This window comes from Arachis hypogaea, chromosome 16 (genome assembly GCF_003086295.3).
Source record: "Arachis hypogaea cultivar Tifrunner chromosome 16, arahy.Tifrunner.gnm2.J5K5, whole genome shotgun sequence".
In the NCBI taxonomy this organism is placed as follows: domain Eukaryota; kingdom Viridiplantae; phylum Streptophyta; class Magnoliopsida; order Fabales; family Fabaceae; genus Arachis; species Arachis hypogaea.
The window spans coordinates 108080445-108091722 of record NC_092051.1 but is presented as its reverse complement, the minus strand read 5'-3'; positions in this window follow the sequence as shown (position 1 = coordinate 108091722).

The window sequence follows — 11278 nt, the reverse complement described above, 5'->3', positions numbered from 1 at the left end:
GGCAGCAACCTGGCGTTTAACGCCAGGATTGACACTCAAAGGGGGCGTTTACATGCCAGAATGGTGCAGGGATGAGAAATCCTTGGCACCTCAAGATATGTGGACCCCACAGGATCCCCACCTACCTCACACCTCTCTATCTCCTCCATTTTCTTCTTCTTCTCCTTCCTTCGTTCTTCTTTTGCTCGAGGACGAGCAAACCTTCTAAGTTTGGTGTGGTAAAAGCGTTGCTTTTTGTTTTTCCATAACCATTTATGGCACCTAAGGCCGGAGAAACCTCTAGGAAGAGGAAAGGGAAGGCAGTTGCTTCTAACTCCGAGTCATGAGAGATGGAGAGATTCATCTCAAAAGCACATCACTAGAAAGAGGATGGAGCAAACAAGAGAGCCCACTCATGGACCTCAACAAAAGCAACCCATTATCCTCCATGAAATCAGAGAGGAGAAACAAGGGCAAGGAAGAGACATTGAGGAGCTCAAGCACTTCATAGGATCTTTAAGAAGGAGAACTAGCCGCCATCACTAAGGTGGACCCGTTCTTTAATTTCCTTGTTCTTATTTTTCTGTTTTTTGATTTATATGCTTGATGTTCTATCTATGTTTGTGTCTTTACTACATGATCATTAGTATATTAGTGTCTATGCCTTAAATCTATGAATGTCCTATGAATCCATCACCTTTCTTAAATAAAAAATGTTTTTAATTGCAAAAGAAAAAGAAGTACATGAATTTTGAATTTTAAAATATTTTAATTATTTTGATGTGGTGGCAATACTTTTTGTTTTCTGAATGAATGCTTGAACAGTGCATATTTTTGAATTTGTTGTTTATGAATGTTAAAATTGTTGGCTCTTGAAAGAATGATGGAAAAGGGAAAATGTTATTGATAATCTGAAAAATCATAAAAATGATTCTTGAAGTAAGAAAAAGCAGTGAAAAGCTTGCGGAATAAAAAAAGAGAGGCGAAAAAAAAGAGAAAGAAAAAGAAAAAGCAAGCAGAAAAAGCCAATAGCCCTTTAAACCAAAGGCAAGGGTAAAATAAAAAGGATCCAAGGCTTTGAGCATCAGTGGATAGGAGGGCCCACAGGAATAAAATCCTGGCCTAAGCGGCTAAACCAAGCTGTCCCTAACCATGTGCTTGTGGCGTGAAGGTGTCAAGTGAAAAGCTTGAGATTGAGCGGTTAAAGTCGTGATCCAAAGTAAAAAGAGTGTGCTTAAGAGCTCTGGACACCTCTAATTGGGGACTCTAGAAAAGCTGAGTCACAATCTGAAAAGGTTCACCCAGTTATGTGTCTGTGGTATTTATGTTTCCGGTGGTAATACTAGAAAACAAAATGCTTAGGGTCACGGCCAAGACTCATAAAGTAACTGTGTTCAAGAATCAACAATACTGAACTAGGAGAATCAATAACACTATCTGAATTCTGAGTTCCTATAGATGCCAATCATTTTGAACTTCAAAGGATAAAGTGAGATGCCAAAACTGTTCAGAAGCAAAAAGCTAAGAGCCCCGCTCATCTAATTAAGACTGATATTCATAGATGTTTTTGGAATTTATTGTATATTCTCTTCTTTTTATCCTACTTTGTTTTTCGTTTCTTGGGGACAAGCAACAATTTATGTTTGGTGTTGTGATGAGCGGATAATTTATACGCTTTTTGGCATTGTTTTTAGTATGTTTTCAATATATTTTAGTTAGTTTTTATTATATTTTTATTCTTTTAAACAAAAATCACATTTCTGGACTTTACTATGAGTTTGTGTATTTTTCTGTGATTTCAGGTACTTTCTGGCTGAAATTGAGGGACCTGAGCAAAAATCTAATTCAGAGGCTGAAAAAGGACTGCAGATGCTGTTGGATTCTGACCTCCCTGCACTCGAAGTAGATTTTCGGGAGCTACAGAAGCCCAATTGGCACGCTATCAATTGCTTTGGAAAGTAGACATCCTGGGATTTCCAACAATATATAATAGTTTATACTTTTGCCGAGATTTGATGGCCCAAACCTGCGTTCCAGGTTAGCATAAAAATTCTGGCGTCAAAACGCCAGAACTGGCATGAAAGATGGAGTTAAACGTCCAAATTGGCACAAAAGCTGGCATTTAACTCCAAGAAAGGTCTCTACACGTGAAAGCTTCAATGCTCAGCCCAAGCACACACAAAGTGGGCCCCGAAAGTGGATTTCTACACTAACTATTCTAGCTTACTCATTTTCTGTAACCCTAGGTCACTAGTTTATTATAAAAACTACTTTTAGTGATTCATCTTTTACCTCATGACACTTTACACGTTTCATATTGTATTCTCTACAGCATGAGTCTCTAAATCCCATGGTTGGGGGTGAGGAGCTCTGTTGTGTTTTGATGGATTAATGCAATTACTACTATTTTCCATTCAATCACGCCTGTTTCTATTCTAAGATATTCATTCGCACTTCAACCTGATGAATGTGATGATCCGTGACACTCATCATCATTCTCACCTATTAACGCGTGCCTAACAACCACCTCTGTTCTACATGAAATCAAGCTTGAATGTGTATCTCTTGGGTTTCTAATCTAAGATTGGAACCTTCGTGGTATAGGCTAGAATTATTGGCGGCCATTCCTGAGATCCGGAAAGTCTAAACCTTGTCTGTGGTATTCCGAGTAGGATCTGGGAAGGGATGACTGTGACGAGCTTCAAACTCACGAGTGCTGGGTGTAGTGACAGACGCAAAAGGATCAATGGATCCTATGCCAACATGATTGAAAACCGACAGATGATTAGCCGTACGGTGACAGCGCATTTGGACCATTTTCACTGAAAGGACGGATGATAGCCATTGACAACGGTGATCCACCAACATATAGCTTGCCATGGAAGGAGCCTTGCGTGCATGAAGAAGAAGACAGTAGGAAAGCAGAGGTTCAGAAGATAGAGCATCTCCAAAACCTCACCCTGTTCTCCATTACTGAAAAACAGGTATTTATTTCATGTTCTTTTACTTTTTACAATTAAATCTGAGAATTATTGATATCCTGACTAAGAGTTACACTCCGTGGGATCGACCCTTACTCACGGAAGGTATTACTTGGACGACCCAGTGCACTTGGTAGTTAGTTGTGCGGAATTGCAAAAGTGTGATTGTGATTTCGTGCACTAAGTTTTTCGCGCCGTTGCCGGGGATTGTTCGAGTTTGGACAACTGACGGTTTATCTTGTTGCTTAGATTAGGAATAATTTATTTTTGTTGGTTTAGAGTCACTAAATTTGAGTCTTTTATTTGAGTTTAGTTTCATATTTAAAGTTTGGTGTCAATTGCATGCTTTTATTTTCTTTCAATTTTTCAAATTTGCATATTTTTAGTTCTTTCTTGATCTTTAAAAAATTTTAAGTTTGATGTCCCTTGTGCTTTTATTTACTTAAAAAAATTTTTCAAAAATTCATTCTTGGTGTTTATCTTCATCTTCAAAGTGTTCTTGGTGTTCATCTTGACATTCAAAGTGTTCTTGTTTGTTCTCTTTGTTTTGATCTAAAATTTCTAAGTTTAGAGTCATTTTGTTGTTTTTCTCTTTCCTCATTAAAATTTAAAAATTAAAAAAATATCTTTTCCTTTTTTTACTCATAGATTTCGAAATTTTGCATTAAATTAGTCAAAGATTTTCAAAATCATATCTTTTTTTTGTCAAGTCAAAATTCTAATTTCAAAAATTGATCTTTTCAAATCTTTTTCAAAAATCAAATCTTTTTAATTTCTTCAATCATATCTTTTCAATCATATCTTTTTCAATAAATAGCAATCATATCTTTTTAATCATATATTTTTCAATAAATTGCAATCATATCTTCTCAATCATATCCTTTTCAAAATAGTTTTCAATCATATTTTTTTGATTGCTAATTTCAAAATCTTTTTAAAAAAAAAATCACTTAACTACTTTTCTCTTTCATAATTCGAAATTAACTCAGCATTCTTTTTCCAAAATCTTTTTAATGAATTAATTAATTTAGTTTTCAATTTGCTTTTATTTCATTTTCTTCTAATTTTCAAAAGTTTTATTTTATCTTCCACTTATTTTGTTTTATTTTTTCGGTTACTTTTAATAAAATAAAATAAAAAAATTAAAAATATAATTACAATTCATATCAATTCCCTTTTCTCCATCATGGACATAAGTGGAAGTGAACAGTCCAGAAGGACTCTGGGGTCATATGCTAACCCCATTACAGCTGCATATGGGAGTAGCATCTGTATACCTCCCATCAAAGCAAGCAGTTTTGAGCTAAATCCTCAGCTCATTATCATCGTGCAGCAAAATTACCAGTATTCCGGTCTTCCACAGGAAGAACCTACTGAGTTTCTGGCACAATTCTTACAAATTACTAACACAATACATGATAAAGAAGTGGATCAGGATGTTTACAGATTATTACTATTTCCATTTGCTGTAAAAGATCAAGCTAAGAGGTGGTTAAATAACCAACCCACAGTAAGCATAAAAACATGGAGACAGTTATCAGACAAATTTCTGAATCAATTTTACCCTCCAAAAAGGATGACACAGCTAAGGCTGGACATCCAAGTTTAAACAAGAGGATTATGAATCCCTTTATAATGCCTGGGAGAGGTACAGAGGGATGCTAAAGAAATGCCCCTCTGAAATATTTTCAGAGCGGGTACAGTTAGACACCTTCTACTATGGGCTTACAGAAAAAGCTCAGATATCTCTAGACCACTCAGCTGGTGGATCTATACACATGAGGAAGACTATTGAAGAGGCTTAAAAACTCATAGATATGGTTGCTAGAAATCAACATCTGTACTCAAGCAGTGAGTCCTCCATAAAAGAAGAGGCTAGGACAGTAACTACTGATCCTAATCCTCAAGAACAGATTGTTGAACTTAATCAGCAATTACTCCTTGTGACAAAACAATTAGTAGAATTTAAAGAGATGCTCCAAGACACTAAATGCTAACAAGAATATGGAAGCACAATTGAATCAGACAAGACAGCAGCTATCTAAACAGATAACAGAAGAATGCCAAGATGTCCCAATTAAGGAGCGGGAAAACATTAAATAAATCAGCTCAAAGTAGCAGAAAGTCAAGAAAGGAACAACTGATAGAGGATGACCAAACCACTGCCCAAAATCCCTCTGAGGACAGCAAGAGCCCAGAGAGGAATAATTCTGGCGTTCAAACGCCAGAAAAGGATGGGAAGCTGGCGTTAAACGCCCATCCAGCACCCAATCCTGGCGTTCAAACGCCAATGAGGGATCAGACACCTGCAAGTACTGATAGTAACTCCTCTAAGAAGGCTTCTCCAACCACCTCTGTAGGGAATAAACCTGTAGCAACCAAGGTTGAAGAATATAAAGCCAAGATGCCTTATCCTCAGAAACTCTGCCAAGCGAAACAGGATCAACAATTTGCCCGCTTTGCAGACTATCTCAGGACTCTTGAGATAAAGATCCCGTTTGCAGAGGCACTTGAGCAAATACCCTCTTATGCTAAGTTCATGAAAGAGATCTTAAGTCATAAGAAGGATTGGAGAGAAGCTGAAAAGGTGTTTCTCACTAAAGAATGCAGTATAGTCATTCTGAAAAGCTTACCAGAGAAGATTAAAGATCCAGGAAGCTTTATGATACCATGCACATTAGAGGGTGCTTGCACCAAGACAGCTCTATATGACCTTGGAGCAAGTATCAACCTAATAACTGCATCCACTATCAGAAAGCTTGGCTTGACTGAAGAAGTCAAACCAACCCGGATATGTCTTCAACTTGCTGATGGCTCCATTAAATATCCATCAGGCATAATTGAGGACATGATTGTCAAGGTTGGGCCATTCGCCTTTCCCACTGACTTTGTAGTGCTGGAAATGGAGGAGCACAAGAGTGCAACTCTCATTCTAGGAAGACCTTTCCTAGCAATTGGACGAACTCTTATTGATGTACAAAAAGGGGAAGTGACCCTAAGAGTCAATGAGGATGAGTTGAAGTTAAATGCTGTCAAAGTTATGCAGCATCCAGACACATCAAATGACTGCATAAGCACTGATATTATTGACTCTTTGGTAGAAGAGATCAATATGAATGAAAGTCTTGAATCAGAGCTAGAGGACATCTTTAAAGATGTTCAGCCTGATCTGGAGGAATCAGAGGAAATAAAGGAACCTATGAAAATTTTTCAGGAAGAGGATAAGCCTCCTAAACCCGAGCTCAAACCACTCCCACCATCCCTGAAATATACATTTCTGGGAGAAAATAACACTTTTCCAGTGATCATAAGATCTGCTTTAAATCCACAGGAAGAGAAAGCACTAATTCAAGTGCTAAGGACACACAAGACAACTCTTAGGTGGTCCATAAGTGATCTTAAGGGTATTAGCCCAGCAAGATGCATGCACAAGATCCTATTGGAGGATGGTGCTAAGCCAGTGGTTCAACCACAGAGGCGGCTAAATCCATCCATGAAGGAGGTAGTGCAGAAAGAGGTCACTAAGTTACTAGAGGCTGGGATTATTTATCCTATTTCTAATAGCCCCTGGGTAAGCCCTGTCCAAGTTGTACCCAAAAAGGGAGGCATGACAGTGGTTCACAATGAAAAGAATGAACTGGTTCCTACAAGAACAGTCACAGGGTGGCGTATGTGTATTGACTACAGAAGGCTCAATACCGCCACCAGAAAGGATCATTTTCCTTTACCATTCATAGACCAGATGCTAGAGAGACTAGCAGGTCATGACTATTACTGCTTTTTGGATGGCTATTCAGGTTATAACCAAATTGCAGTAGATCCTCAGGATCAAGAGAAAACAGCATTTACATGTCCTTCTGGAGTATTTGCCTACAGAAGGATGCCCTTTAGTCTATGCAATGCACCTGCAACCTTTCAGAGGTGCATGCTCTCTATCTTCTCTGATATGGTAGAGAAATTTCTAGAAGTCTTCATGGATGACTTTTCAGTATTTGGAGACTCATTCAGCTCCTGTCTTAACCATTTAGCACTTGTTTTGAAAAGATGCCAAGAGACCAACCTAGTTTTAAACTGGGAAAAATGTCACTTTATGGTGACTGAAGGAATTATCCTTGGGCATACAATTTCAAACAAGGAAATAGAGGTGGATCAAGCTAAAGTGGAAGTAATTGAAAAATTACCACCACCTGCTAATGTTAAGGCAATCAGAAGCTTTCTAGGGCATGCAGGATTCTATAGGAGATTTATAAAGGATTTTTCGAAAATTGAAAAACCTCTGAGCAATATGCTAGCTGTTGACATGCCATTTGTGTTTGACACAGAGTGTCTGTAGGCATTTGAAACTTTGAAAGCTAAGCTGGTCACAACACCAGTTATTTCTGCACCAAACTGGACATTACTATTCGAACTAATGTGTGATGCCAGTGACCATGCCATTGGTGCAGTATTAGGACAGAGGCATAACAAACTTCTGCACGTCATTTACTATGCCAGCCGTGTTCTAAATGACGCACAGAAAAACTACACAACCACAGAAAAAGAGTTGCTTGCAGTGGTTTATGCCATTGACAAGTTTAGATCCTATTTAGTAGGTTCAAAAGTGATTGTGTATACTGACCATGCTGCTCTTAAATATCTACTCACAAAGCAGGATTCAAAACCCAGGCTCATAAGATGGGTGTTGCTTCTGCAAGAGTTTGATATAGAAAGAAGAGATAGAAAAGGGACAGAGAACCAGGTAGCTGATCACCTGTCCCGGATAGACCCAGTAGCAGGGGCGTCCCTCCCTCCTACTGAGATCTCTGAGACCTTTCCGGATGAGCAACTCTTCACTATTCAGGAAGCACCATGGTTTGCAGACATTGCAAATTATAAAGCTGTGAGGTTCATACCGAAGGAGTACAGCAGGCAGAAAACAAAAAAACTAATTTCTGATGCAAAGTACTACTTATGGGATGAACCATATCTCTTTAAGAGATGTGCAGACAGAATGATCCGCAGATGCATGCCCAGAGAAGAGGCACAGAAGATCCTATGGCATTGCCATGGATCACAATATGGAGGACATTTCGGAGGTGAGCGAACAGCCACTAAGGTCCTCCAATGTGGGTTCTACTGGCCTACTCTCCATAGAGATGCCCGAGAGTTTGTGTGTAACTGTGACAGTTGTCAGAGAGCTGGTAACTTACCTCATGGTTATGCCATGCCTCAACAAGAGATCTTAGAGATTGAGTTATTTGATGTATAGGGTATTGACTTCGTGGGTCCTTTCCCACCATCATACTCAAACACTTACATTCTGGTGGCAGTAGACTACGTATCTAAATGGGTAGAAGCAATTGCCACACCCACTAATGATACTAAGACAGTGCTGAAGTTCCTCCAGAAACATATCTTCAGCAGATTTGGTGTTCCCAGAGTACTAATCAGTTACGGGGGCACTCATTTCTGCAATAAACAGCTTTACTCTGCTATGGTACAATATGGAATTAGCCACAAAGTAACAACTCCATATCATCCACATATAAATGGGCAGGCTGAAGTCTCTAATAGAGAACTAAAAAGAATCCTGAAATGGACTGTAATTGCCCGTAGAAAGGATTGGGCAAAAAGCTTGGATGATGCTCTGTGGGCATACAGAACAGCATTCAAGACTCCTATAGGAACCTCTCCATACCAGCTTGTGTATGGCAAGGCCTGTCATCTGCCCGTGGAACTGGAACATAAGGCCTACTGGGCAACTAGATTCCTAAACCTAGATGCTAAGTTAGCTGGAGAGAAGAGATTGCTCCAGCTGAATGAGCTAGAGGAATTCAGACTCAATGCTTTTGAAAATGCAAAAATTTATAAGGAAAAAGCAAAAAGGTGGCATGACAAGAAACTGTCATCTAGAGTCTTTGAGCCAGGACAGAAGGTTCTGCTATTTAACTCTAGCCTCAGATTATTTCCTGGGAAATTTAAATCCCGATGGAGGGGCCCATATGTGATTACAAGTGTGTCACCATATGGATATGTTGAGCTTCAGGATATTGACTCTGACAAAAAGTTCATTGTTAATGGACAGAGAATCAAACATTATCTTGAAAGTAATTTTGAGCAAGAATGCTCAAAACTGAGGCTTGAATAAAACTCAGTCAAGGTCCAGCTAAAGACAATAAAGAAGCGCTTATTGGGAGGCAACACAATTTTTATTTATCTATGTTAATTTTCCATTTCCCATTGTTATTTTATGTCTTCTTTAGGTTGATGATCATATGGAGTCACAAAAACAACTACAAAACTTAAAGCAAATTCAAACACAGCATTAAAAATAGCACACCCTGGAGGATGAGCTTACTGGCGTTTAAACGCCAGTAAGGGTAGCAGAAGAGGCATTAAATGCCTAGTCTGGTACCATTCCGGAAGTTTAACGCCAGAAATGGGCACCAGACTAGCGTTTAACGCCAGAAAAGGGCACCAAGCTGGCGTTAAACGCCAGAAAGGGAAGAAAAGCTGGCGTTAAACGCCAGAAATGGGCAACAACTTGGCATTTAACGCTAGGATTGACACTCAAAGGGGCATTTACATGCCAGAATGGTGCAGGGATGAAAAATCCTTGGCACCTCAGGATCTGTGGACCCCACAGGATCCCCACCTACCTCACACCTCTCCATCTCCTCAATTTTCTTCTTCTTCTCCTCCCTTCATTCTTCTTTTGCTCGAGGACGAGCAAATCTTCTAAGTTTGGTGTGGTAAAAGCGTTGCTTTTTGTTTTTTCCATAACCATTTATGGCACCTAAGGATGGAGAAACCTCTAGGAAGAGAAAAGGGAAGGCAGTTGCTTCCAACTCCGAGTCATGAGAGATGGAGAGATTCATCTCAAAAGCACATCACTAGAAAGAGGATAGAGCAAACAAGAGAGCCCACTCATGGACCTCAACAAAAGCAACCCATTATCCTCCATGAAATCAGAGAGGAGCAACAAAGGCAAGGAAGAGACATTGAGGAGCTCAAGCACTCCATAGGATCTTTAAGAAGGAGAACTAGCCGCCATCACTAAGGTGGACCCGTTCTTTAATTTCTTTGTTCTTATTTTTTTGTTTTTTGATTTATATGCTTGATGTTCTATCTATGTTTGTGTCTTTACTACATGATCATTAGTATATTAGTGTCTATGCCTTAAAGCTATGAATGTCCTATGAATCCATCACCTTTCTTAAATAAAAAATGTTTTTAATTGCAAAAGAAAAAGAAGTACATGAATTTCGAATTTTAAAACAGTTTAATTATTTTGATGTGGTGGCAATACTTTTTGTTTTCTGAATGAATGCTTGAACAGTGCATATTTTTGAATTTGTTGTTTATGAATGTTAAAATTTTTGGCTCTTGAAAGAATGATGGAAAAGGGAAAATGTCATTGATAATCTGAAAAATCATAAAAATGATTCTTGAAGCAAGAAAAAGCAGTGAAAAGCTTGCGGAAAAAAAAAAGAGAGGCAAAAAAAAAAGAGAAAGAAAAAGAAAAAGCAAGTAGAAAAAGCCAATAGCCCTTTAAACCAAAAGGCAAGGGTAAAATAAAAAGGATCCAAGGCTTTGAGCATCAGTGGATAGGAGGGCCCACTGGAATAAAATCCTGGCCTAAGCGGCTAAACCAAGCTGCCCCTAACCATGTGCTTGTGGCGTGAAGGTGTCAAGTGAAAAGCTTGAGATTGAGCGGTTAAAGTCGTGATCCAAAGCAAAAAGAGTGTTCTTAAGAGCTCTGGACACCTCTAATTGGGGACTCTAGCAAAGCTGAGTCACAATCAGAAAAGGTTCACCCAGTTTTGTGTCTATGGAATTTATGTATCCGGTGGTAATACTGGAAAACAAAATGTTTAGGGTCACGGCCAAGACTCATAAAGTAACTGTGTTCAAGAATCAACAATACTGAACTAGGAGAATCAATAACACTATCTGAATTCTGAGTTCCTATAGATGCCAATCATTCTGAACTTCAAAGGATAAAGTGAGATGCCAAAACTGTTCAGAAGCAAAAAGCTAAGAGCCCCGCTCATCTAATTAAGACTGATCTTCATAGATGTTTTCGGAATTTATTGTATATTCTCTTCTCTTTATCCTACTTTGTTTTTAGTTGCTTGGGGACAAGCAACAATTTAAGTTTGGTGTTGTGATGAGCGGATAATTTATACGCTTTTTTGCATTGTTTTTAGTATGTTTTCAGTATATTTTAGTTAGTTTTTATTATATTTTTTATTAGTTTCTAAATAAAAATCACATTTCTGGACTTTACTATGAGTTTGTGTATTTTTCTATGATTTCAGGTATTTTCTGGCTGAAAT